Source organism: Neopsephotus bourkii, unplaced genomic scaffold (assembly GCF_033783945.1).
Source record: "Neopsephotus bourkii isolate Nb327-2 ecotype Australia unplaced genomic scaffold, CSIRO-AGI_Nbou_v1 NB_1663, whole genome shotgun sequence".
Taxonomy (NCBI): domain Eukaryota; kingdom Metazoa; phylum Chordata; class Aves; order Psittaciformes; family Psittacidae; genus Neopsephotus; species Neopsephotus bourkii.
The window spans coordinates 59,733-85,183 of NW_026902137.1; the positions used below are offsets into that span (position 1 = coordinate 59,733).

At 41.6% G+C, this 25,451-nt stretch overlaps 1 protein-coding gene across 2 annotated transcripts in view; it reads right to left on the reverse strand.

The window, feature by feature from the left end:
- Positions 1-25,451, reverse strand: part of GSS (glutathione synthetase) — a 315,783-nt gene that overhangs the window by 15,602 nt on the left and 274,730 nt on the right. Inside the window, exon 13 of one of the 2 annotated variants that reach the window (XM_061375477.1) lies at positions 24,555-24,564. The exons of the other annotated variant lie outside the window; for it this stretch is intronic. The gene's annotated coding sequence lies outside the window, so the exon portion shown is untranslated. Of the gene's footprint in view, positions 1-24,554; positions 24,565-25,451 lie in introns of those variants that run through there. 2 annotated transcript variants of the gene reach the window in all.

Here is a 25,451-nt window from a genome sequence, read left to right on the forward strand (position 1 = left end):
AAATATTCCCAAGGGTTTCAGCAGTTCAGAAGAACACTGTAAAACAGTTTGATAACTTGGAGATTACATTTCCCTCTATTCACCATACACACACACAGACACACGTATAAAAGCCTGCCAAGGGGAACGTTATTGATGCTTTATAACTACACACCAATAAACCTCATGAATTTCATTTATTTGAAGGCTGCAATAGAAGCAGAAAGATAAGTAGCATCCTTAAATTTGGGATCATTAGTTTAATCGGCACCCCCAGAACACCAGACAGTTTTCCATGTTAAATCTCATTATGGTTATTTTACCAAGAGCAAGCAAAAACCAGTAAATGGCATTGGGGAAGGAACGTTACAGGCCCATTCAGCACAGTATCCCTCCTGAATTATCCATAACAAATGGTGATCGGATGTTTCTGCTGGCAGAGCTTTTGTTTCATTCCCAAGAATAATTAAAGGTTAAGATGGAAAGTGCAGTGGCCATTGTCCCAAGCACCTGAAGCCAACAGCCATGACCGTGTATCCATCTGTCCCGAACTGTTTTCCCACAAACACCAGAGCTTCCCTCCTGGGGTCCTACCCAGCTCACAGGGCTCATCTCCTCCACTTACCCACTGGAGATGACCCAGCAGCAACTTCTCCTGGTGATCTCTGATACACAGGACATGAGCATTTAGGGGAGGGGGTACAGAGCAAGAGCAGAGCTGGCTTAAGAGTCACAGCAAAGGTTTCTCCTCCCCTCCCCTCCCCAAAGCAGCTGCAAAGCTGACACAAGAGGATTCACAGCAGCAGCATGTCCAAGACATTGTTTAAAAAATACGAGATCATCAAACCTGCTATTATAGAGTAGTGTTTCTGTGAGATGCTGTTATCAAACATGACCCACCACAGCCACCCATGCCTTGCATCAGCTGGCTTATTTGTGGCATTTGGCACCATCATTCACATTTGCAAGAACATGGAAAAAAGCATCAGCTGTGCCTGCTCTGAATTGCAATCAAGTCATTCCAATGTGGAAAGGAAAGGTAGATCAAATCCTTAAACTGTCAAATGCTGCAAATGGAGAAGAAATAGGATGCTGTGGAGTGGGAAGTGCCAAAAATCCATCAAACACAGGTTAGCTATCTTGTCAGTGGTGCTAAATAGGTATAAATGGACATGTTCAGTCAGGCAGACACAGCACTGTGGGGAGCTCAATGAGGGAGAAGGAGGAGGGAGGCAGCTCCCCTTCCAGATGGGATAAATCAGCATCTGTTTTGTTCTCAGCTTTGAATGCCTAAATGCATCTTAAAAAAAGAAAAGTCACCACAGAGGCAGAGGATTGTGAGAAAGGCAGAAGGAGTTGTTCAATCAGACAGCACACATTCTGGACAACACAGACAGCAAAAGACTGGCAATCCTTCACAGCATCACTTGTTTTGTCCTTGCTCATTTTGAACACAATGTTTGAATGTTATAAAAGCAGCTTCTTAGTTACGCACATTTCTGATAAACCATCTCTGCTCATTAAGAGAGCAAAATATAATAAACCCATTGACTCCCATCATTTCTGCTTCAAATTCACAGAGCAATGCTTCTATTCCATGAATCACCAACAGGAATAACAGCTGCTCTGTCAGAAGCATCCCCATTCTGCATCTGCTGTCCCACATTCCAGAGCAAAGTGCAAGAAGCCCTGCTCAGCCCATCAGCTGCCACCCAGCAGAGGCAGCTCTGCCAGCACACAAGTCCATGCCCACCTAGAATCCCCCTTGAAAACTGTCTCTGATCCTGCTGGAGACCAAATACACTTGAGGCAGTTAAAACACCACAAGAGACACTTCTTTGTACAAATTGAGTTGACAGAGCTATTCAACTTGGGATTTAAACACCCCCCTGACCCACAGAAGCTAACCACAAGCACTGGTCCAAAATCCCACAGCACAGGAGAATTGACCACAGAAAAATGATGAGAGTGCTGAGGCACTGGCACAGGGTGCCCAGGGAAGCTGTGGCTGCCCCATCCCTGCCAGTGTTCAAGGCCAAGTTGGCCACAGGGGCTTGGAGCAAGCTGCTCTAGTGGAAGGGGTCTCTGCCCGTGGCAGGGGTTGGAACTGGATGAGCTTTAAGGTCCCTTTCAACCCAAACTACTCTGTGAGTCTATGAAACAGGAATTTTTACATCTGACCAGTTGTCTGGATTCTGTTGCTTTTTAGCTGTGGGCACAGCTCTCGAATGACCTGCGTTCTGCCCCTCCCAAATACACACACAACAATATACAACGCTATTCATTTATTTCATAGAATCCAGGTTGGAAGGGATCTCAGGGGTCGTTTGGTCCATTCTTTCTTGGCAAAAGCACAGTCTAGACAAGATGGCCAGCACCCTGTCCACCTGAATCTTAAAATGCCCAGTGTTGGGGATCCACACCTTCCCTGGGAAGATTATTCCAATGGCTGGAGTTGTTCTTATTGTGAATAATTTTCCTCTAATGTCTAACCAGAAACAAGCTTTGTTTTTTGACAGAACTCGCAGGGCATTACCTGGCATGGACAAAAACCTCATGGTTTCTTTTAATTCCTTAAAAAGCTCATTACTATTCAGGTAAATAAGAAAAGGTCCAATATTATACCCTTGAAATACACGAAATCGAGCCTTACTCTCAAAATCAATTATTCAGTTGTTTAAGCTAGCACCTATTCAAATGTATTGCCTTGAGGCAAAGTGTCTCTTCCCCAGTACCATCATTCTCTTTGAAAGCAGCATTCATCTTATCTGCCCCTTTTGGAAAGGAGGTTTGATAAGAACTTAGAACAGATCTGAAGTATTCATTTAACTTCCTCTCTCTACACCATTCCCTCAGCATGACCTTGTGGCTCAATCCTGGAAACAGTAAAGGATTTATAAGTGGCTGTCAGCTAGATTCCAACCATGTGGTATTTGTGGTCTCTTGCTCAGCTCTAATGGGAAGACATCCACAGATTTAGCTTTCCTTTGACTGTGAGGTTTTGGTAACACAGGAATAGCCATTTATGCCTTTGAACTCCCACTTCCTAATACCTATTTGATTGCCAACCTCAATCATTATTATTATTATGCATTACTAATTCTTATTCTTCACCTTTTTTAAGCTGAAAAAGAAAATAGTTGTAGGAAATGAAACATACTGTGGGCACCACAAAACAAACCCCACCACAACTATGGACAAGTCAAACTGACATTCAACATCTGCACCTCCCTAAGGATAACTGGGTCTTGCAACTGGTATAATCACTGACCATGTACACTGTAAGCAGAAGTCTGGGACCTGTGGATCTCTGAAAACTGATTTTAATACAGAATTACATGTCCTAAAGTGAATAACTGTTGATATTGCCTGAAAAAGATCAGGAATTCAGAGCAGGCAAATCTAACCTCTGAGGAAACCAGTGACCAAGCCCATCTCCAGGCTACATCCACTGGTATAAAATAGAACTGCTATCCAGCATTCCTGAAACATAATGAAAGCGCCGGATAAGAGACTGAGACATCTCACAGCAGTGCTGGAGGGGGAAATAGTGGAAGATTTATACCCATCTGGAGGTAAGTGGTGGAGAGCCGTCTACAGAAGGTGCCAATTTCATCTTTCCAGCTATCCATCACCCTAAAAGAAACTTGCTTTGGGCAGAGATATATTACAAATTTGTTACTGATTGATCTTGAAAAACACTTCAAGAGAGTTTCATTTTCCAAAACCAAAGTAAATAAAAGCAGTGTTGTTATCCGCACATCAATGCAGAAGGCATTGTACATACACAGCTAGTGGTTTGTGTAGGTATTAAAAATGTAACAAAAATGACAGGAGCTTTAAAAATAAGGTAAAAATCAAACCAACTCTCAGTAGTTTCCTTCCATGGCCTTGTCAGAAATGTCAGATATTTCAATTTCTTTTCATTTGCTTGCAGGATGATCAACCTTTTAGTTTACAATAAAGAGACTCAACTTCTTCAGAGAACACCTGCATGGGTGAAGTTCCTACTGGAATTAATAGGAGTTGCAATGCAGGAGTTGAGAAGCAGAAAGATGAGCCCCATTTATCATTTATCACAAGTCACAAAACCACAGAAGATATGAAAAAAACTCAAACCAAGAAAATCCCAGTCCTACAGAAAATACTAGATACTCCACACACAAGGAGAAGACACAACGTGGTTTAGTCATTTTGGGGTTTACCAGATTTCTAAACAGCACCAAGGAAAGGACCTTGCTGGCTCCTAAATTAAGAGATAGTCTGAATGATAACCTAGCTTTTTTAACCACAAGCCCCTTGGCCACAGACTCACACCTCCATACCTATTTTTCACCACTCCTGACCATCACATACAATTAACTCTTATCTAAGTCAAAAGCCAGTTTGCTCCCTCTACTTCCTCCCTCCAGGTCTCAGCAAACAGCATGAAACAAAGAACAGTCCACACCTCATCACCACCACCTCGCTGAAAAAGGGGCTGATAGAGTAGGTGGGATCATTATTACCCCCAAGATCACTTCACTGGCACCCTTGACATTTTTAGAGGTGATGATGCTTTTGGTGGTCCTAGCTGAATACCAGTCAACAAACCCAGAGAGCTGAACCTGCCAGCTCAGCCACCTTATGGCACCAAGGGAGCAGTGAAGGAGCAAGAAGGCTCCATGAAACAGCAGTTTTATGAAGATCTTAACCCCATTACATTAACAGAGAAAACACTAAGATCTGCAACTACATTGCCAATTCTTTCATAAAGCCCAGTTCCCCAGAGCAGCAGAAGTAACGTCCTACTATTTTATTCACGAGAAGATGAAGTTGGTAACACCCTCCTTCCCCCGCCTCACTCTCCAGATCAGTGCTGCATCCCTCCCAGACTTGCCTGTTGGAAAAGGTGCTCCAAATGCAGCAAACACTTGACACGGCACAAAGTACATGAACAGTAATAAAGCTCTCCTCTAAAGTGCAGCTACACAAAATCAGCCAAAATATAGAAATTCCTATGACATTTAAGGCAAGCCCTTAAAAGGCCATGAAAAGAACAGAAAATATTCACCATGTGAGCCCTTGTATTCACAAGAGAATCTCTGCAATGGCTTACTGGTCAAGACAGATTTTTCTCTGACTACTCAGAAATAAGTGATAACAAATGGCTTCAGAATTGAATAGTTTTCATGGACTTTTGTTTAATAAGCAGTTTTCAGATCCAGTGACAGGGTTTTTTTTTACAGTGTTCCAAGAACATAAATATTCTAATTTCATAGAACGGTTAAAACTCATCTAGTTCTAACCCCCATTTCAAGCTCTTTTAAATCCTGAAGCTTGGAATGTAACCTCCAAATTAAAAGTTCATCTTCAGCTTATTCTAAAATATCTTGAAATAAAACCAAATGCTTAGAGGAAGCCTTGGTTCGATGCCTCAGAGAGCCTGTAAGTGATACTGATGCCCAGTCATGTCTCTTTTAAGCAGAAAGGGCTGCATTAACCAAGTTCTCAGGACCTGCAGTGCCACTGCCTGCAGCTCTAATCAGGCTCCCATTTACTTTTGTAATCCCTAGATGCAACCCCTCAGCTCCTTCCTGTGCTAATTGGACTGTCATACCTGAAGGTGCATCCTAGTTCTTTGAACTATCAACTCCCTACCACTGGTGGGAAACAGTAATAGGCTAAAAAGTAACTGCATTAGATGGCAATTACAGACCTGTGGATTATCATACCAGGATTTAGTGTAACTTTGCTGGCTGTAAAGTGAGCAGCAATGAGTACTGCAGGGTGCTAAATGGAAAAGGCACATGCCACTTACCCTGGTGAGTAAACTAGGAGCACATGCTGGTGAAATCCCAATGTTAAACACAAAACTCACAGCCCTGCTCTCATCTAAATCGATTATCTGCCTACAATGACACAGGTTTAATTACAGAACTCCTCCATTCAAAGCATTAATAACACTAGGTTTTAGCCAAGATCACTGATACAGTGGCCATCACTTCACCTGTATGCTTCAAGTCAGCTTGGAAAACTCTGAGGAACAGGGTGCTCTGCCAAGAAATAAATCCAGATGGTTTAGAAACAGCTGAAAATCAGCTGTGTGGTTCAGGCATTACTTCTGACCTAATTATTTCTAAATGAGCTTAGAGAGGTCTGGGGTGTTTCCCCCTCCCCTCTCTCCAGGTGATACTGGAAGTCCTTAACCATGTTTCTAACCCAGTGATTTTTATAATGGTTCTTAAAACATTAGTAACAGCAGCTGAGGGGTGGGATGCTCAGTGTCCAAGTGTTCTCTGGAAAGCTTTTAAGCAGAGGTCTCAAACCACTGATCATGGGAAACCTCCGAGGTCAGTCCACACATGGGCCCATCTGCAAGGCATATGCCCATGGCACAGCAAGTCCTGAGGACTGGAAATGATGGACCCAGTCAAAACTGCATAGTCAGGTGTTTATCAGTTTGTACAACTCCTCAACTGACACAGTTTGCAGGGAGATTCTCATGAGGCTTTATTTGATTCAGGAACAAAACTGCCTTGATATTTAAATTACTCTCCCTGTTCTTACTCTAGAAGCAGCTGCTGATGATGGTCAGCTTTCATCTGGAGTTTTAACACTCCCTAAAGACATCAGGTGAGGTCCCCCCAGCTTTTAGACTTGGTACTATCTTTGGGGTTTAACCCAGGTCATATCTCCTACCTCTTCTCAAAAGCCATAGTTCAAGAAGCCATAAAGTTAACGAGCTTGCACTCTTATTCATTTCCAGTGATTGCTCATAAAAGCAACCTGTTAACCAACTGGTTGCTCTTGCTGCATCACCAGATCCTGCTCATCACCAGCCAAAAGGGATGGTAGTGGCAAGGTAACACAAAGGGGAGATCCTTCCCCTCAGAGGTATCACAAAGCAATAGTTTTCTTTATAGCTATCATAATAGACTTTTCACATGACAAAGTTTTACATAAGTTGTATTTTGGGGGGGGTGGGCAGAAATGGGAGTGGAACAGAGGATAGCACAGGGTGATTGTATCCTGACTTCAGCTGGGAGAGGGAGAGAGAGGGGAACAGAAGGTTCTTTAAAAACAAGTAGGTTTAATAAAGGTTATGAAGTGTTCAGTACATTTCAAAGTGACTGGAAACCACTTTGGTAACTGCAGCCAAGGAAGAAAATACAGAGGAACTTGAAATAAAACAGATTTCTGGATTTATGCATACAGAAAAGTGACATTTCTGAAGTTCTTTCTCTGCAGGGGAAGATACCTGCCACATATTGTCACCCCTGCAAAGGTGGAAACAGAGAAGAAATGTAGCTCTAGAGCACAGGAAGTTCAGAAATAGCCCTTGGGAGTCTGGGTGGGAGGGAAGAGAAATAAAGAAATTATGTGTTTTATGTACTGAGTAAAAACCAAAAATTATGACTTCGCCTAGAGGAGTTGTCCAGTAGAGGGGGTTTTATTGATGTGTTTTTAAAGGACAAATTAAATGACCTGAGCAACTACAGGGTTGTCAGCTTGGCATCAATCCCAGGTAAAGTAACTGAATGGCTGATACAGAACTCAATTAATAAAGAAACTAATAAAACTCATCTATAAAACCATATTGACTGAAATAACAGGCTTTGACAGATTAGCATCATCTCTTCCATAAAAACTTATTAGACACCAGTAAATTTAAGCATTGACAAAGATGCTTCAAGCTTTCACAACACATTTCACTTGGCATGATCTGACATGGTGCTCAGTTAACCACCCCACTGCCAGAACACAGCACACACTAATGGAGCAAGAGCTGGCTCCTGTACCTTCTCCAGATCTACTGCATGGTGAAGATGCTCTCTCAACCCGATACCAAGAACCAAGGCCAGCCCGGCTGCTTTCCAAGCCTGCTTCAGCAGCATTGGCATGAAACATTTCCTCAGTACAGCTCACAAGGCATAAATAAAAGCAGCTAAAAGGTACAACAAAGATAGAGGTGCAGCTCCTTTTCCCCCCAGTTTGTTGGTATAAAGCTAAATTGGCACACTTGAGGCATGAAAAATATATTATCAACAACTTAATGGACTAGGAAAAGTCACAGAAGAGTCTGTCTTCACATGGACACAGGCAGATGTTGTAGGAGATAGAAAAGAAGGAAGCAAATAGAGAAAGTGAGCTATTTCTGGTGAAAAGATTGTGAAAGGTAAATACTTATCAAGGAAAGGAAAAAAAGCCACAAACATTTTGATATGCCGGAAACATTTTTTGATACAACATGCTTTTTTCTTTTTCTTCTCCATTGCCCTGCAATGACTCACATTTCTTGAGCAGTGGTGGGAACCAACACAAGGCACATGGATGGATCTCAGGGGCTCGATCCCTTCGAGGACTTGGAAATCAATTCAGTTCCTTTCCATTTCCCCCACCAGCAGCCAACCTTTGCAACTTAATTATCAATCTTTTTGTCCCACCAAAAGAGGGCCAATACTCCCAATCTCGCATCAAATCTGTGGTAAACTCCATGGCATCACTTATTTCCGAACGAATTTGTCTTATTAAAAAGTAATGAACTATTAATTAACTTTGCACTCATACAAAGCTGTTTAATTCTCAATCCAATTAACAGCAATCTGCTGAAGGATTCTAATGATTATTTTAAATTTGCTAAGAGAAACGTCTCTGAGCCTTTCATAATAAGATATTTATAGGATGGCTTGGGCTGGATCTTGCTCGCATTCTAATTCAATAACATTTGTATAATACTTCAACATCTCTCTGCAACATTATCTTTGACAGCATATCATTCAGATGGCAAAGCAAGGCTGAGTAACTTAAACTGCTTATTTGGAAGTTGTTTTGGAGGGACTATTTTTAGCTTTGCCAATGATACCAACACAGGCATAGAGGGTTTTCAAATCCTCAAGTACAGTTTTGGCTAAGTATCACAGGGACCTCACATAGGTATTTGCTTTACAAAGGGTGCTGAGGCACTGGCACAGGGTGCCCAGAGAAGCTGTGGCTGCCCCATCCCTGGCAGTGTTCAAGGCCAGGTTGGACACAGGGGCTTGGAGCAAGCTGCTCCAGTGGAAGGGGTCCCTGCCCGTGGCAGGGGATTGGAACTGAATGGTCCTTTCCAATCCAAACCATCCTATAATTCTACAATTTATGATTCTCAAAGTGTTATGAAGTCTCCTCTGCACAGAGGAGCCCACTTGGAAGCACAGTGTAGGGCTTACCTTCTTAAGTTACAAACATAATGACAGTGCTTATTTTGTATGGCTTTTAAACCTAAATGGGCTGGTCTAACAAGACAGACTAGACCAGAAAACACTTCCTATACAATTTGGGCATCTGGAGGTTCTTCCCCTCCCTATACACAGACATAACAGAACACACACTTGTGTAGCACACACTCTTGTGCAGTCACTGCCTAGACTCCTCTTGCATCATTTCTGACAGAGGATAAGGAACCTCTGAAATCTGCACTTAAAGGAGAGTCATTCTCTCCACTGCTGCAGCAAAGGCATCTGACAACGACAAAGCTGCAGCTTTTAATACTCATTAATATTAGAAATTTTCCCAAAAGTAAGAAATGAAGTAAAGAAACTTAATACTCAACATCACAACTGCTTATATGGTTCTTAATTATTAATTATTAATTGCCACTGCCTACCTAAAAGGAAAACTACCTGAAAGCCTGCAGATCAATAGTCAATTCTGAGCAATTGTAGTGTGCTGTATCGTGGGTTCAAAATACCCAATTTCAATCATATTCAGAGCAGAAAATTATTAATAACTTATCTTTGTACATGTTAACATCACACACAAACCCCATCTAGTTTAACTTAATACATATCACCCAAATCTGGGGCAGTATAACCTACAGCATGTTAAAACCGATACGCTTACCTAGAAATATGGCAATGGTTGCAGTGGTCTGAGGATGTGAGGAAGAGGCACTGAAGTGCCATAAAACACAAGTTTGTGGTTTGGTTTGGCATTTTTTATAATACAGTGCTTTTAATACTAACATTTGGTCAACATCAACATCTTTTTTTCATGCAGATACAGGGGCTTGTTGGTGTTTACTACAGGCATGCCCTTTGGAGCTCACCTACGGCTGTGATCTTATTAGATTTCCCCACTTCATACACTGCTAACAGTGGAATCATGCAACATCTCTCCCCACAACACTGGTGCCCATTTAGGGATCTGAGGCTAGGAAAGGGTGCACCAAGGAGACCATAAACAGAATCAAGTCTAAGAATAAAATAAACCAAATGCTGGCTCATCAGTCAGTCAGTTCCAGTTCCAGTCAGTTGTTCCTCTCTGTGTGGCTTTGTTGTCAAGCAGCCAGATACATCAGGAAAGAAAGCTGAATCTTCCTGATCTTATATACTGAAATAGTTCCCAAAGCAGTTGTGTGAATTTGCTTGCTAAGGCTTTTGAGATGTCCACAGTACCAAACCAAATCAGATGCTGCTTTTTTGCTTTGCCATGATCCTCTAGCACTTCTGATTCTCACATGGAAACATGCAGGAACACTACACAATGTAGAGCAAGGACTGTTTGTCTTCCTGATCTATGATCATCATCTTAGGGTTTTATTTTCTCATACAGCTCATTCTGCATGGCTCCAGTGTTCATTTGCATGCTTCATAGCCTTCTGCTTCAGAGGGGTTGCACGCTACTGTTTGATGATTTACTATCTGCCTTTGATTGAGGCTGAGGGCATTTTACATTATTTTATTATCTAACGTGTGTACACACAGCATGTTTTAACTGCTGCATCCATAATCCTATTTTACAAATCAATGCTGTGCCTCTCTCCAAATCAGAAGAGCTATCTGGAATTATTGATCTCTTCATATTTCTTTTCCTATTGACCATGGCATCTACAGCACAATCAAGTTTCCTTTGGCACAGGTTATGTTCACATTAAGCAATTTTCCATGTTCAGTGTGCTGAGAACTGCTATTAGCTTGCCCCAAAGTAATAAAAGTTAAGCTACCCAAATATTTTGTACATAACCCTCTAGGCACACACATTCTCATACACAAGTCACTTGTAGCGTAGCCTCTGCCTATTTAGATTGGAGAAATTACTGCAGTAGACAAGATTTCTCCAATCTCAGAGGATGGCCAGTGAGCTCTATCCCAAACATAATAGGCAAAGAACAATGGGTTTGCAAAAATCAAAATCTGAAAGGCAATATATAAAGATGCTTTATACTTTTATGAAGCACAGAGAAAGCTTTAAGAACCATTTCCACATCTTACTTACCCAAAGACAAACATAGTTTGAAAACAACCCCTGTTGAACCACTAAACCACTAAAATATCAGGGAGTTAAACAACACACACAAGAAAGGTCTCCCTTTAGCTGTTTCTTTCACAAAACTTACTTCTACAAACCATTTGTCTCAAATTCTGTTCTACAGAAGTTCTTTACTACTGAAGTTATGCAGTGGGAACTGAATAGGTTCTTCGTGTATTAAGGAGTTAATACTTGTCATGTAAGTGCATCTTTGCTCTTACACAACCTTTCTGCAAGAGGGGAAACAACTGTGCACTGTGATAAAGTCAAACTCACACATTAGCTCTCCGACTTCAGGCATAGATAATTCATTGCTATAGAAGAGTATATTTTAAACACATTCTTTCTTCCTTGGTGGAATTCAGCTGTGCCTTGAATGCACAGAGATACTGGAAGCATGGTTCTTTATATGGATTCAGCCCATGGTCCCTTCCAAAACTCTCAGCACAGTAGTGTAAGTTTTATGGAAGTTGATGTTATGCAGCTTCACAAGAGTGAGCAAGTGTGTCGCGACCATGCACAAACAGTATGTCCAAAGCACTACAAGGGTACTGGATGTTCACTACTTAAACAGCACCCTTGCCACATGTTTAGTGTATCTGAGAAGTTGTAGATAACACTCACTGTGTGTGTACAGTATATATGACCCAAGCATTCTGCAACTGAGTTAAAGCTCATGATCTGAGCTGCCTGCAGAACATCTGCAAACATCCATATTATGCCCAAATCACCTCAAGATCTAGCACAGGCTGGAGCTCCAGGTGAATTGAGACAAAGAAATAGGGAAGTCCAAAAACCAAAGCAGAGGAAGCACTATACACAGAAAGATCTTTGAATGAGCCATTTAATGTTACTTTCTTTGAGTAAAATTTATATATTCAAGTTCACTCCTACTGAAGTTAAGCAGGCTGATCTTATTAAGAGCTAAACTACTTTAAAACTGAAGTCAGGATCTAAATACAACTATATAGTGGAGCACATGATCCCCAAAATAACAGCCCAATATCAATCGAAGGGTGTTAGACTACAAAGTCTGCAACGGAAACCTTATCTCCCATTGCCTGTTTTTAAACCATGGTAATTACCACATTACAGAATCTCAAATAATTCATTTACATGAATGTAACTCATTTATATAAGCAAGAGGAAAGCCAGCAAAATAAGCATCAAAAACTAAGGTTTTGATACAGCACAGAAAAGTATTTTACCAAATTCAAGGTATGGTCAAATTAAATATTTAATAATATTTTATAATTAAAACAGTCCTAATAAAATATCCTAGCCTATATTTGAGTTTTTTGTTCATCCCAAGAAAAGCTTTACGAAAATCGATGTCATTATAACTCATACTGTACTAAATGCAGATGGGACAGAGTGAATCAGTTGTTAACACTGCAATGATTTAGAGCAAGAACTGAAAAACAACACTTCCAACTGAAAGAACTAAATGCAAATATGTAGAATACTGCTCTCTCTGAACCCCACCCCTCTCTTTTCCTGGGAGAGTCCCTGGGAAGCAAGCACCACTTTTAAAACCAGATTCTGCTTCATAGAAAACTGGGCACAGAAAGTTTGTGGTACTGCAACATCATTACAAATTAAATTATTACTGATGCATGAAGCACAACATGGCTGCATCAGGTAAACAAAGCAGTAAGATAAGGAAAACCTATCTCAGCTGAGGGACTTTGCACCTGGAGCTTTGTGAGAACTTGGGTTTTTTCAGTGCAAAATGCTGCCAGTTGTAAGAGCAGCAATCTGTTCCCCTCAAAACAAAGGAAAACTCAAGATCCAATTTGCTCAGCTTCAGCTTTTCCACTTTCAAAGACAATTCAAAACCATCTCAGCAGCAGCTTGAATTCACATGCTGAAAACCTGAGAATGCCATCTGCAGTCCTGCATTTACATTTAACATTAAATTGTGCCTCTGGCAAATTTCATACTCTGCCTACAAAGCTTCAGCCTCTTATTCCAGCAGCTCTTCCAATATCTGCATGTTACCTCCTGAGCTAGAAGGACATCTGCTCTTCAACGCTCTAAGGAAAAAATGCCATCAAAATTAAAGATACTTCATAGCATAACATGAGATTGACAGCAGTGAACACACTAGCAGCACCAAGGGGTCCCTAGATACTAGAGTTTTCTCTACAACTGCTTTTTTTCCTGCAGTACGGAGCATGCACATGGAGAAACCTTTGTTTTGAAGTCACACAGCCAGAGCTGCTCTCTTATAAATCCAGGAACTAATTGGATACTGTTTGCTGCAGGTCTGATAGGGAGATTGTTTTCAAGCACAGCATGGCTGAGGGCTGGGGAATCCCAGACTGGTTTGGGTTGGAAGGGACCTTAAAGCTCATCCAGTTCCAACATCCGGCCACAGGCAAGGACAACTTCTACAGGCAATGCTGGGAATGTGGTGCCTTCACTACCACTAAAACCACCCCAGTTACAGCAAATCATCCAATTCTATTTACTACTAAATGTATCTACTGTTTATAAAGTAATTCTTTTAATTGTGGACTTATCTCAGTCTTGAGGATGCATAATTCACATGCACAACAGCTTATTAGAAATCTTCTCGCAAACAAGGACAACTACAAAGTCACTTTGTACCACTTTCAAAGCTAAACAGCTCTAAACCAGTCAGAAATCCAGTTACTTGCAGCACAGCATCCCATTATTCACTTCTGAGGTGCTTTCCTAGTGCTATTACACAGTTCATACAGTGCAGGGGTATTTCTGTGTCAATATGGATCGGTCCATGAAATGTGTAACTGATTTTCCATAGTATAATCAAACAACTTAAGGCCTCAATAGGTATTTTGACCACTTGAAAGAATACAAATGAATAAAGGCATTCTGATGTTTGCAACCACTTACAGTTTGGAAGCTTTCAGGCCATACATGCTTAATCACCGAGAGTTGATTGGGATGATGGGTGACTGATTATTTATTGACATGTGCATAGAGGGATGGAAACAGAATGGGCTAATTGGTGCCTTGCCAGAGGAGCTGGCAATCATCACTGACCAGTTCTGATTTTTGGACATCAGCCCAAATATGATACTGTAGGTGCCAGATAAGCTTTGTGTCTGGCAAAAGTGAAGCTACATGCATAACTTCACATATATGACTAATCCTTTTACTACTGGGCCAAGCTACTCCCAAAACCTCACAGTTAGTCAGGGCCTTCATCTGCATATGTTACAGAGCAGTTACATGCACACATTATTACCCAAGCAGAAAAACAAGTTGGCATTTAAAAACCCCAGCAACAGTTAGATGCCTTTTAGGCACTTGGTATGAAGCAGTAATCACCACCATTCTCTCACAGCCCAATACTGAAACGAGGGAAGAGAAAATGTTTGCTTTTCTGAGAAAGGCAATATTCCAACAGGTGGGAAGTAGAACCACCAAATGTTGACAGAGCATGAGGAATCTCAATCAGAGCAGCATAAGGTCTCTGTCCCGACTGGAACTTGAACCAAGCACCTTCTCCTCCTAGAAGTACTGGGTCTGTCAGCTGAGCTGTTGGCAATAATCCTGTCAAAGTTCTGCAGACAGAGATGATATGCTCACAAGAGAGGAGCACAAAAAGAAAGATGGCTTAAAAATTGCTGGGACTCAATCTGTTTCAACAAAGATGCAAGGAGGGAATGGTTGTGGGTCAGCTCCAGCAAGTCAACGGGAGCTTTCCTACATATTTTGATGAGTTTTGAAGCAGACCCTTGAGCACAGCTGCCCAGTTAATACCCAAACCTTCAAATGAATTCAAAGAATGCCTCAATGCCTCTAACATGGGTGAAGTCACATCCAAAATTCAGCTGCTTTTGTTTTACATGACCAGCATCCATGAAAGCTCCCATCATCAGAAATACAGATCTTTTTCCAATCTAAAAATTAATCTACCATCTCTCCTGCTCACCAGCCTCTTCCTGAGCATCCTTCTCCCTTTAATGGAAATTACCATAACTGAAAAGACACTTAAACCCATATATGTAAAATACAATCTTTCCAGAGACTATTTTTTAACACTGTAATTTACCTTTAATAATTAATAGCAAAGAAATTCAAGATAACTCACAGTGTTTACTTAGAGGATTGCTAATCAACTCTTCAGCTTTGTTAGAATTAAAGGAACTCTCTTCAAGACCTCCCCAGAAGCCTCTGTCCCCTCTTCTTCACTGGGCTTCATGCATAAATGTATATTCACACACAAACCCTCTAGAATATTTGCAGTTGCAAAATGAAGGTACAGAAAATCCTGCTCCTGAGTCTAAATAAAGAGTCCAGACTGTCTGACTTACAAGCAGCTGCATTAAGGTTTGAACTCTCAAATATGGAGGCGGGGGGGAGAAGGTTAAAAAAAAACAAATCAACCCTAACCACTTTTACACAGTTTCTTATTTTGAGATGGTAAAAGACCTTACTTGCAGAAGGCCACATGTCATTGTGGGAACAGGGGGGTTATTCCCAGCTCTGCTCAGCAGGGATCACCAGCTTGTGAGGGAGAGGTTTTGTGGAGATTAATATCCTTTCATTAAAACGGAAACCCCACGAGCATCATCCAAGTCAACCTCTGATTCAGCGTAAAATTTACAACTTCATAGAACCCCAGCCTTGTTGGTGCTGAAGGGACCTTAAAGCTCCTCCAGCTCCAACCCCTGCCACAGGCAGGGACCCCTTCCACTAAAGCAGCTTGCTCCAAGCCCCTGTGTCCAACCTGGCCTTGAACACTGACAGCGATGGGGCAGCCACAGCTTCTCTGGGCACCCTGTGCCAGCGCCTCAGCACCCTCACAGGGAAGAGCTTCTGCCTGAGATCTAACCCAAATCTACCTTCCTTCACCTTAGTACTTTTCACCACATTATTCATTTCACCACAGACAATTTAGTATTTTTCACTACAGTAGAAAATACCCATGGCAGGGATGGGATACGGATGGAGAAGAGAAACATGACAAAACTTCATTTCAAAGCTCATCAGGTTCCCAAAGCCAGCAGAGGCTTCACAAAAGCACTTCACTTGCTGTCAGATTCCGAGTACTTCTGCACATGCAAACAGACACCCCTTAGTAATTCTGACAAGGAACACTGTGCCCATACCTACAGCTAAGCAACGACATTTTAAGAGATTTGGAAGAAGGTGCTGGAGAAAAAAAAGAAGTAGTCAGCTATATATGTAAGGCTTTGTCTGTGTGCAGAACAGCACTAGGAGAAAGGAACTTAGAAACTGACACAAGCTTCCTTGCTTTTAATACCTCCAAGTTAAAAAAAAAAAAAATCAATAGATTTTAATTGTTCAGTGCAAAGCAATGTTTTGTTCTGAACTCAAGGTAAACGTCTGCATGCTCTCTGCTAAAGAAACCTCCTCAGCAAGGGTTTATTGAGCATTGATCAAGAGTTTTCTCATCAGTAAAACAAACTCAATTTCAGTCTCCAGTATTACAAAACTTGAGAGTTTCCAACCTAAAAATTAAGCAGCATTCTAAGAACACAGTGACAGCTGTCACAGGTTTTTCCTGCATTCCCACCCCCTTCAGAAAGTTTCTGGTTTATTGTGGTGGGTTGGCTCTGGCTGAACACCAAGTGCCCCACAAAGCTGCTCCGTCACCCCCCTCCTCAGCTGGACAAGGAAGAGAAAATGCAGCAAAAGGTTCATGGGTCATGATAAGGACAGGGATATTCCTTGCCTGTTACTGTCATGGGCAGAACAGCCTCAGCTTGGGGAAGTTAGTTTAATATATACTAATCAAACCGGAGTAGGGTAATGAGAAATAAAACCAATCTTAAGCACACCTTCCTCCCACCCCTCCTTTCTTCTGGGATTAACTTTTCTCCCAAGTTCTCTGCCTCTATCCCCGAGCAGTGCACAGGGACAGGAAATGATGGCTGTGGTCAGTTCATCACACTCTTGTCTCTGCCACTCCTTCCTCCTCAGGGGAGGACTCCTCACACTCTTCCCTTACTCCAGTGTGGGCTCCCTCCCACAGGAGGCAGTTCTCAATGATCTTCTCCAAGATGAGTCCTTCCCACTGGCTGCAGTTCTTCATGAACATTCCCCCTTTGCCCTGCCACCATACCTTGTCAAAAGCCCCTCATTCTAAGAGGGATGTATTTATTTAACAGTCAGTTTTAAAATACATGTAGTTAAAAAATCAGTGGTGGGAAATTACAATAGTGACATTGAACACAGCCATGCACCTCTGATTCCCCATTAAAATGGCAGAAAAAGCATCTTGAGGGTTTTGCAACTAGAAACCTTCACATTATTGACCTTGTGCTACACATACAAGGCGACATAAACACCTATGCCTTTCCTCACTAAAGCAGCAGGAGCTTAGAACAGAGGCTTGGACTGCCCTGGAGAGCTTTCTCTTTCCCTGTTTAATGCATGCATTTAAAACACTATTAAATATGTTTCCAAGACTACTTGCAGTGCTTGCAGTTTACAGACTACAGCAAGCAGGTAGTCAAAGTTATATTTTGCAAATCATTAAATTTAATGAGATTGGTCCAAGCAGGCAGAGCAGCAAGTACTATCAATCCCGTAACGAGAACTAGAAGTACCAGTACAGCCAGGAATGAACATACAAGAGTCAACAACCATAGGCCAGACTAAGCAGAGATGGATTCAGGCAGACAAGGCAGGAATCTCATTCCACAGAGTTGTCGCTAGTCAAGATTAAATCCATCACTGAAAAAGCCCTCCCTTTTTTCCCCCCTACAGACTGCTATGCTATTTTAAGATGTGAATAAATGCAAAAATAAGTTTAAAATACAGTTCTGGCAAAAGAAGGATTTTGGAGGTATCAAATGTGCAACACTACACTTTGTAGTACCACTCCCAAAACAAGAGTTTAATGAGTAAGTTAAACTACAAAGAGCCCCAACTCATTCAACACACCCTAAAAGAGAATAAATTGACTTGTTTTCTCAATTTACAGAATTCAAACATACTCTAAGTTTAGTTCTACCAAGCTAAGCCACCTCGACAGCAAGGATACATCCCGCCTTTAAGGAGGTCCAGGTACTAGAAGGCTTTCCAGGACTTCTAGAGCCAAATACATTCCTCAAGATGCCTTAAATCAAACTGTCTCAGCTCCTAGCAAGACATTCTGATAAATCAGTATTTTACCAACAAATGTCTCTCCCTTCTTGTATATTGCCTCAAAATAGAATTAGTGTGACTTGCTTTAAATGAAAATATAACAGCTACTGACACACTGATTATTACCTTTCTGTGTCTAGTGGACAGCGCCGAGACAGTAAATCAGGATGAGCTAAAATAATACACCAATTTATTCAGCAAAGGCAAATATTTGATGAAGCACACACTGAAATTTAATCAAACAAGAACCACCTGGGAAATCCTGTCCTATGTCTCAGCTGTCTCCAAATGAAATCCCAATTTATTTAGGTTTGTGTGTCTGTGAAGATACACAAAAATGTGTATATCAAAACAGCTATTGCATTAGGGTTACACTAGTATGTGCAGAGTTAAAACATGCGTGTGCTCACAAATACACAAGTAGTACAGGACAGACATGGATGTACTGATGTGAATCTAGCATTAAGGGACTGCAGCATCCAACATAGAAGGAGAGGCTGGGAAAGCCTCAGGAAGAGTCATGGGGAATCTTACCAGTGTCCATAAACACCTGATGGGAAGGAGAAAAGAAGATTGAGTCAGACCCTGCGCTCAGTGGCATCCAGTGAAACAGCAGGAGGGAAAGGGAATGAATTAAAATACAAGAAACTCCATTTAAATATGGAAATAAAAAGCTTTTCTACTGTGAAGGTGGTCAAACACTGGAAAAGGTTGCACAGAAAGGCATCTTTACACAGATACAAAACCCTCCTGGGCTCTGCTCTGAGCAACCTGCTGGAAGTGTTGAACAGGGGCTTGGACTAAACCATCTCCAGAGGTCCCATCTCAACCATTCTGAAATTCAATTCCAATATCAATACCATTTAACTTAACAGCTACCTATCTTTTTACCTAGACTTGAGCAACCACAGACCAAGAAGGTGAAAAGTAGCGTTTTAGGCCATTATAAGCTAGAGGCATTGTCACTGTTCACTTTATAAGTGCCCCCAATACACAAAAGAAATGCATTTAGCTTTCTCTACTACAACACAGACATAAATCAGTCACAAATATAAAAGATGGTTGCATCTCAAAATCAATTCTTAACAACAGCTCAAATGAAAAAATAAACCCCTTCCACTTCCCAACATTTGTGTATTTACTGTTACACCATCTTTCTTTAAAAGAATACTTGTCTTCTGTGGGGAAAATCAATGTCTGCCCTATCACAATTCATCCGTCACCTGCCACAGAGCAATGCCCGAAACAGCGAGTTCCTGAATCCATTTACAATGGAGACAACCCCAGGCATCACCCACTTTGCTAAAGCAACGCGCTCCACTGCTCATTCAGGCACTAGTCCAATATTCAGGCCTGTTTACAACAGAAACCTGACCAGCTGCAAGGAGAAAAGGAGGATGAGCAGACACATGGGCATGCACCTGGGGCAGGGGCTCACTTACAGGAGTTCACTTTTGCCTGAGGAAAGGCAAAACTCAATCTGGGGGAGAAAGATCATCCATATCATGCAGAAACCCCTTCGATTTCTTTTGTTAGAAAGGTTGTGCACAATCCATAACCTAAAGGAGCTCCCCAAAGATAATTACAACCACTGTCTCCCAAATCCATATGATAAATAATGGTTTATACTGCCTCTCTTGCACACAAGTCTCTACAACGAAAGCACAGTTTCAGGTCTAACTCTGACATCTACACTGGCTACAGAAGGCAACAAGGGCAGATGAGCTTAAAGATAAAAACTGCCACAATCTAAAACAAATTCTGAAAGACACAAGCCTCACAATAAGACTTCTGACAGGTGTTGCTTTCAGACCAGCTCCCATTTCAACTGGAGAGTAGAGAAGTGCTATCTCTTCCTGCATGGAAGAGCTGTGCACCACTTACTGTTCCTAAGAAACTTTTGGAAGGTAAAAAAGTAAGTAGCTCTATTGATTTCATTCAATGCGTATTCATGGATGACAGTCAAGATCTTATCAAACCTTCTAGAGAAGGTATCATTTGATAATAGCAGGAGTTAGAGGGAGCCAGCCTGAAAACACACTGCACTCGTATTGCCTTTCATCAGGAGCTCTTGAAGGATTTCACAAGTGCTAATTAAGCTTCCTCAGACTCCTATGAGATAGAAAAGAAACATATATACCATTTACAATACACTTAAGAGAGACATGGAAAAAATAACTTGCCAACGGTTATAAAATAAGACAGGTACAGAGCTTGGAACAGAAGACCTCAGCCTCCAAATCCCAAATGCCTGATCTAAACACATTAAAAAATATTCATCTATTCCCTACAATTGAGAGTATCTCACAGTACAAAAATTCCTGTGAGTATAAAAAGTACTATGAAGGAAACATGCTTCTCACACAATTTGCATGATTTCAGTACAACTTTCAATAGACTGTTTGTCATCAAGGAAAGCTCAAGTTAGCTAAAAAGGGCATGGTTTCATTATTACATGGGAGACTGCAAAATGCAAGCACAGTCAGTCAGAGCAATTTGGTTCTCTGGGAAAACCAGGAGCAGAGAGAGTGCACAGGGCTGCAATACACTTACTTCTAGAACAATTAATTAACAGTGAAGCATCATAAAGTACCGGGCAAAGGGAAGACTTGGACTCATGTTCATCTCAGAATACATTTTCTTTAAGTCATTTCCCTTGTGTAATTATACATATATTGCAGATAATGTTCTTGCACTCAATTTGCCTCGCTATAAAATGGCAATGCAAACATTTTCCTTCTCCTTAAGATCTTTGGAATCAAAGTTTGATCTGAAGAGAGGTATTCTGGGGAACTACATTCAATACAGCAAATAATTCACCTGTATTTACTTTCTTTTTAAAACATTTAAGTGGAAGGAAGGGAGCAGAAAGAGTCAAGGTCAAGTCCTACATAAATATCAGCTTGAATATGCAATTCCCTCTTCCATTACCTTGTGCTATTTCATTATTGTGTCCTATGGACATGTACAATCAAACTGTAGTTTAAGTTTCCTGGCTGCTGTTTTGTTCTAGGTTCTCATAAAAGGAAAGCGGTAAGTGTGTTCTATTTCTGACCAATTAACTAAGGCATCTTCTGATACAGGCAGATATCCTGAGGAATGACATCCTTTCCTTCCCAAGTAAACTAGATGCCAATGAAATCCAAGTCCATGAAGTAAAAAGCAAATTCATTAATCCCACCATGCTTCTCCCAGACTTTTGTGACCTTCCACAAGCTGCTTCTATGACACACAATTGTTTAGGTTGGAAAAGACCTTTAAGATCATCAAGTCCAACCTTTATCCCAGCACTACCAAGGCCACTGCTAACCCATGTCCCCAGGTGCCACAGCTACATCTATGTCTTTTAAATCCCTCTAGAGATTGTGACTCCAGCACTGCCCTGGGCAGCCTGTTCCAATGCCTGACCACTCTCACAGTGAAGGAATTGTTCCTCAGCTCCATCTAAACCTGCCCTGGTGCAGCTTGAGGCCGGTTCCTCTTGTCCCATCCCTTGTTCCTTAGGAGCAGAGCCCAGCCCCTCCTGGCTCCATCCTCCTGTCAGGCACTTGTAGGGAGCCATCAGGTCCCCCCTGAGCCTTATCTTCTCCAGACTGAACCCCCCAGGTCCCTCAGCCCTTCCCCATCACACCTGTGCTCCAGGCTCTGCACCACATCTGGTGCTCTGGCCCCTCTCCAGCCCCTCAATGTCTCTTTTGTAGCGAGGAGCCCAGAGCTGAACACAGGATTTGAGGTGTGGCCTCACCAGTGCCCAGTACAGGGGGACAGACACTGCACTGGTGCTACTGGCCACCCTATTTATGATTTTCTAGAGATTTCAAGATCTTTGGTGTGCATTCTCAGCAGAAGATGCTTTAACTTGCAGTGGCAGTGGACCAGCCACTGATACACTCATGGCTGGTTGGAACGAGCCTTAGGAAAGCAAAATCCATGAGCTGATGGCAGCCCAATAACACTAGAAAAACCCCTTTGCTAGGACTTTCCTTCTTTTACCAATAGCATGGCATAAAGGCACCACAGTGCTCTCTTCCCTCTACCAAACACATTTAACATGCAAATTGTGAGACAGAAAACTAACATAAAATCCACTTAGAAAAAGCTCTGCTAAAGCATTTTTAATTCCTGTTTTTCTCTTACCTTTTTATTCTTCATAGCACAGAGTTGTAACAGTCAAGAGAAGAATTTAGAGAGGATTCCTAAATAAATCTATTCACCTTTATGGCCTCAGAACAGGAACTGATCTGCATATTTATTAAGCATATGTATCTGAGCACACAGGCGCACACACTTGCTGTGGTGCCACAGTAAATTCCTACAGCATAAGACTGATGGGCATTGCATTAACACATGGGAGGAATGAATGGCCACTATATACGGCTTGAAGAGGAAGGAGCAGAGTAAGGAAAATGAATTGGAAGCCTGAGGGTATAATGGAGAAAGTTTTGAAGAAACTCTTTTTTTCTCCTTAACACTGCAGTAAATACTGAGAACAATAGAATTGAAGTTAATTTTCAACAGACATGAATTCCCTTGTGTTGACTGATAAAAACCACAGTCTGTTTCCTTACCTCTTTTCTTCTTTAATGGGATTCAAATCATCAGTTATTCAATTTAATTACAGCAGCACTGGTTGCCCCACCCAGCTCTCTAATATTACAGTTAGAATGAACAAAGCACAGGGTGACCTTAATTGCATACATGATGCTGGTTTGATTCTAAGAAGAGGAGTGTAGCATGAGCCATCACCTAGTAAACACATTCATAAACAATCATGAAGCCTCAAATCCCACTTCATTATAGCCCAACTGTCTGCTTGCAGGTCAAGCCTAAGCCATAATACAGATCCTCACAACTCTCCATGACCACCTTACACAGGAGCTGTTTGCACAGTTCACTCTTCCAAAGTATCCAAACTTCTGCTTTTACTACTTTATCAATTCTGGGATGACATTGTGCAATAGAAAAGGCAGGGTACTGCACAGTTCCACACAGACCAGCTTGTGACTGCAAAGCAGCAGACAAAAGCCCCCACCAGTATACTCATGCAGCCAAAAAGAGAAGCCCCAAACTTATTTTCCAGCTCTTACTGGTGATGGGCTTGGCTATCAAAAAGGGAAGAAAAAAGTAATGTTATTAATGTCAATAAAAATCAAGCTTTCTGACAGGTATTAAATGCTCCAGCAGAAGGTTGCCCACAAAAACCTGTATAGATTTGACTTAAAAAACATTACCTGGTCACATACTTTCTTTTTGCCATGGGACCTTTTGTTGTTCTATGCAGGAGGTGGATGGTACTTACTGAATGAACAGCTATGCAATATTTGGTTTTATTCTTATCATTAGCTCCATGGCCCCATGCATTATTTACTGCACACTATGCAAACTGATCTCCACAGGGAGCATTAATCATTTCCTTTCAGATTTGTCTCCAGCTATAGAATTTATGATCCTTCACAAACAGATATGCACTCCCCAACCCACCTCGCAGCACCGCATCCAATCCTTCCCAATGTAGGTACCCAATGAGATGAAGGAAGGATACCCATGTTATCTCCCACGTTCCCCATCTGAATCACCCAGGGGTTTCCAGGCTCCTTGGGCATCTCTATCAATACCACACATGGGAAGCACAGCAGCACTGATTTCAGCTGCAGATAGTACTTCTAAAGCCCTTCAGGATGTTACATCCAGGGCCTCAACTCAGGCCCTCCTGGGGCAACAGCTAGCACTCACTTAAACAACCTTACCCAGCATCATTCAGGAGCTTTTCCACAGAAATAACACATCACTTTCTTAACACTCCCCCTCTCTCCAACGCATACATTATGTACTTTTTTAGCACCTACATGTCATACATGGCACTTATAGCTGGAGTTCTGTTTTACTTGGGGGCTCTGGGGTTGTTTTGCTTTGTTTTTTGAAATACCTTGTTCCCTATTTGCCCCCAGGTTAGATCAAGTCTGAATACAGATTTGGGTGGGGGGAGTGGGAGGAATTTGGAAGGGGACTTGAGGCAATCATCCAATCTTAACTTCACCATAATGCTGCTGCTATTTAACAGATCTGCAACAGATAATCAGATGAATTAAAAACACAGTTGAGAAGCATTAGTATGTGTTAATAGCACTCACACTTACTATATGCTAAATACAGCATTCTCTTTTTCCTTGCTGTACCTCCTCCTCTTTTCCCTCTTCAGCACCACTATGAGATTGAGACAAAAAGCCTGCAGTGGATTACTCGTTTTCTCACAGAATGTAGTACTTTTTTCCCCATCTAAACATGGTAGTCAGTTATTTTGTCCCGTCTAAATTAAAGTGACTCTTGCAGCAGAGTTTCCAGCATTTCCTTTGGGACACAATTCCACGATCTCATGGATGTGCAATAAGATTTTCCTAGTGCTCAAAGTAAATTATTCTCTTGTTTTAATCTCATTCTATTACTCTTGGTACACATCAAGTAATTCTCCCTTCTTGCCCTTCCTTTCCTCTGAGGTGCTTTCCCTTTCACAGCTCCATTCTCAGTTACAGCTCCAGAAGCTGAATGTACTTAGAGACTGCAAATCTTTGTTCAAAAGTGGAGAAACTGCCGTCACTTGTAGGTCCTCTCAATGCTTTGTCACTCTCAGGAATATGGTGATCTCCAGGGCTGAGGGGAATATTCCAGACAGGAAAAAATCCCAGACATACTCTTCTTTAAACCACATACACAGCAGGTGCCATATTCTGCCGTTGGTGTACTTGCCTCTTCCCAAATTCATATTCAGTTGCATGCAAATATGCTGTCAATTGTCAGCCCTCTCAAAATCTCAGCATTAATCACTCCCAGCTTTCTCTCATGCGCTCAAAATAACTTTGTAACTATTTACCCTGGATCTATATTACAATACTTCCCAAGACCGGTGCTAAGTTTCTGCCTGGGATTCTTAATCCCAGTATTATTTCTCCAATTTGCAGGGTTTTAAAGTTCACCTTCACTAAGAAAATAACTTCCAAAAGAATTACTGCTGAATTTTAATAGGAATTGTATCTGAAGTCTGATCCTGAGCAATAATCTTTCTGCCAACACTTACACTATGAGGAAGCAGGTTA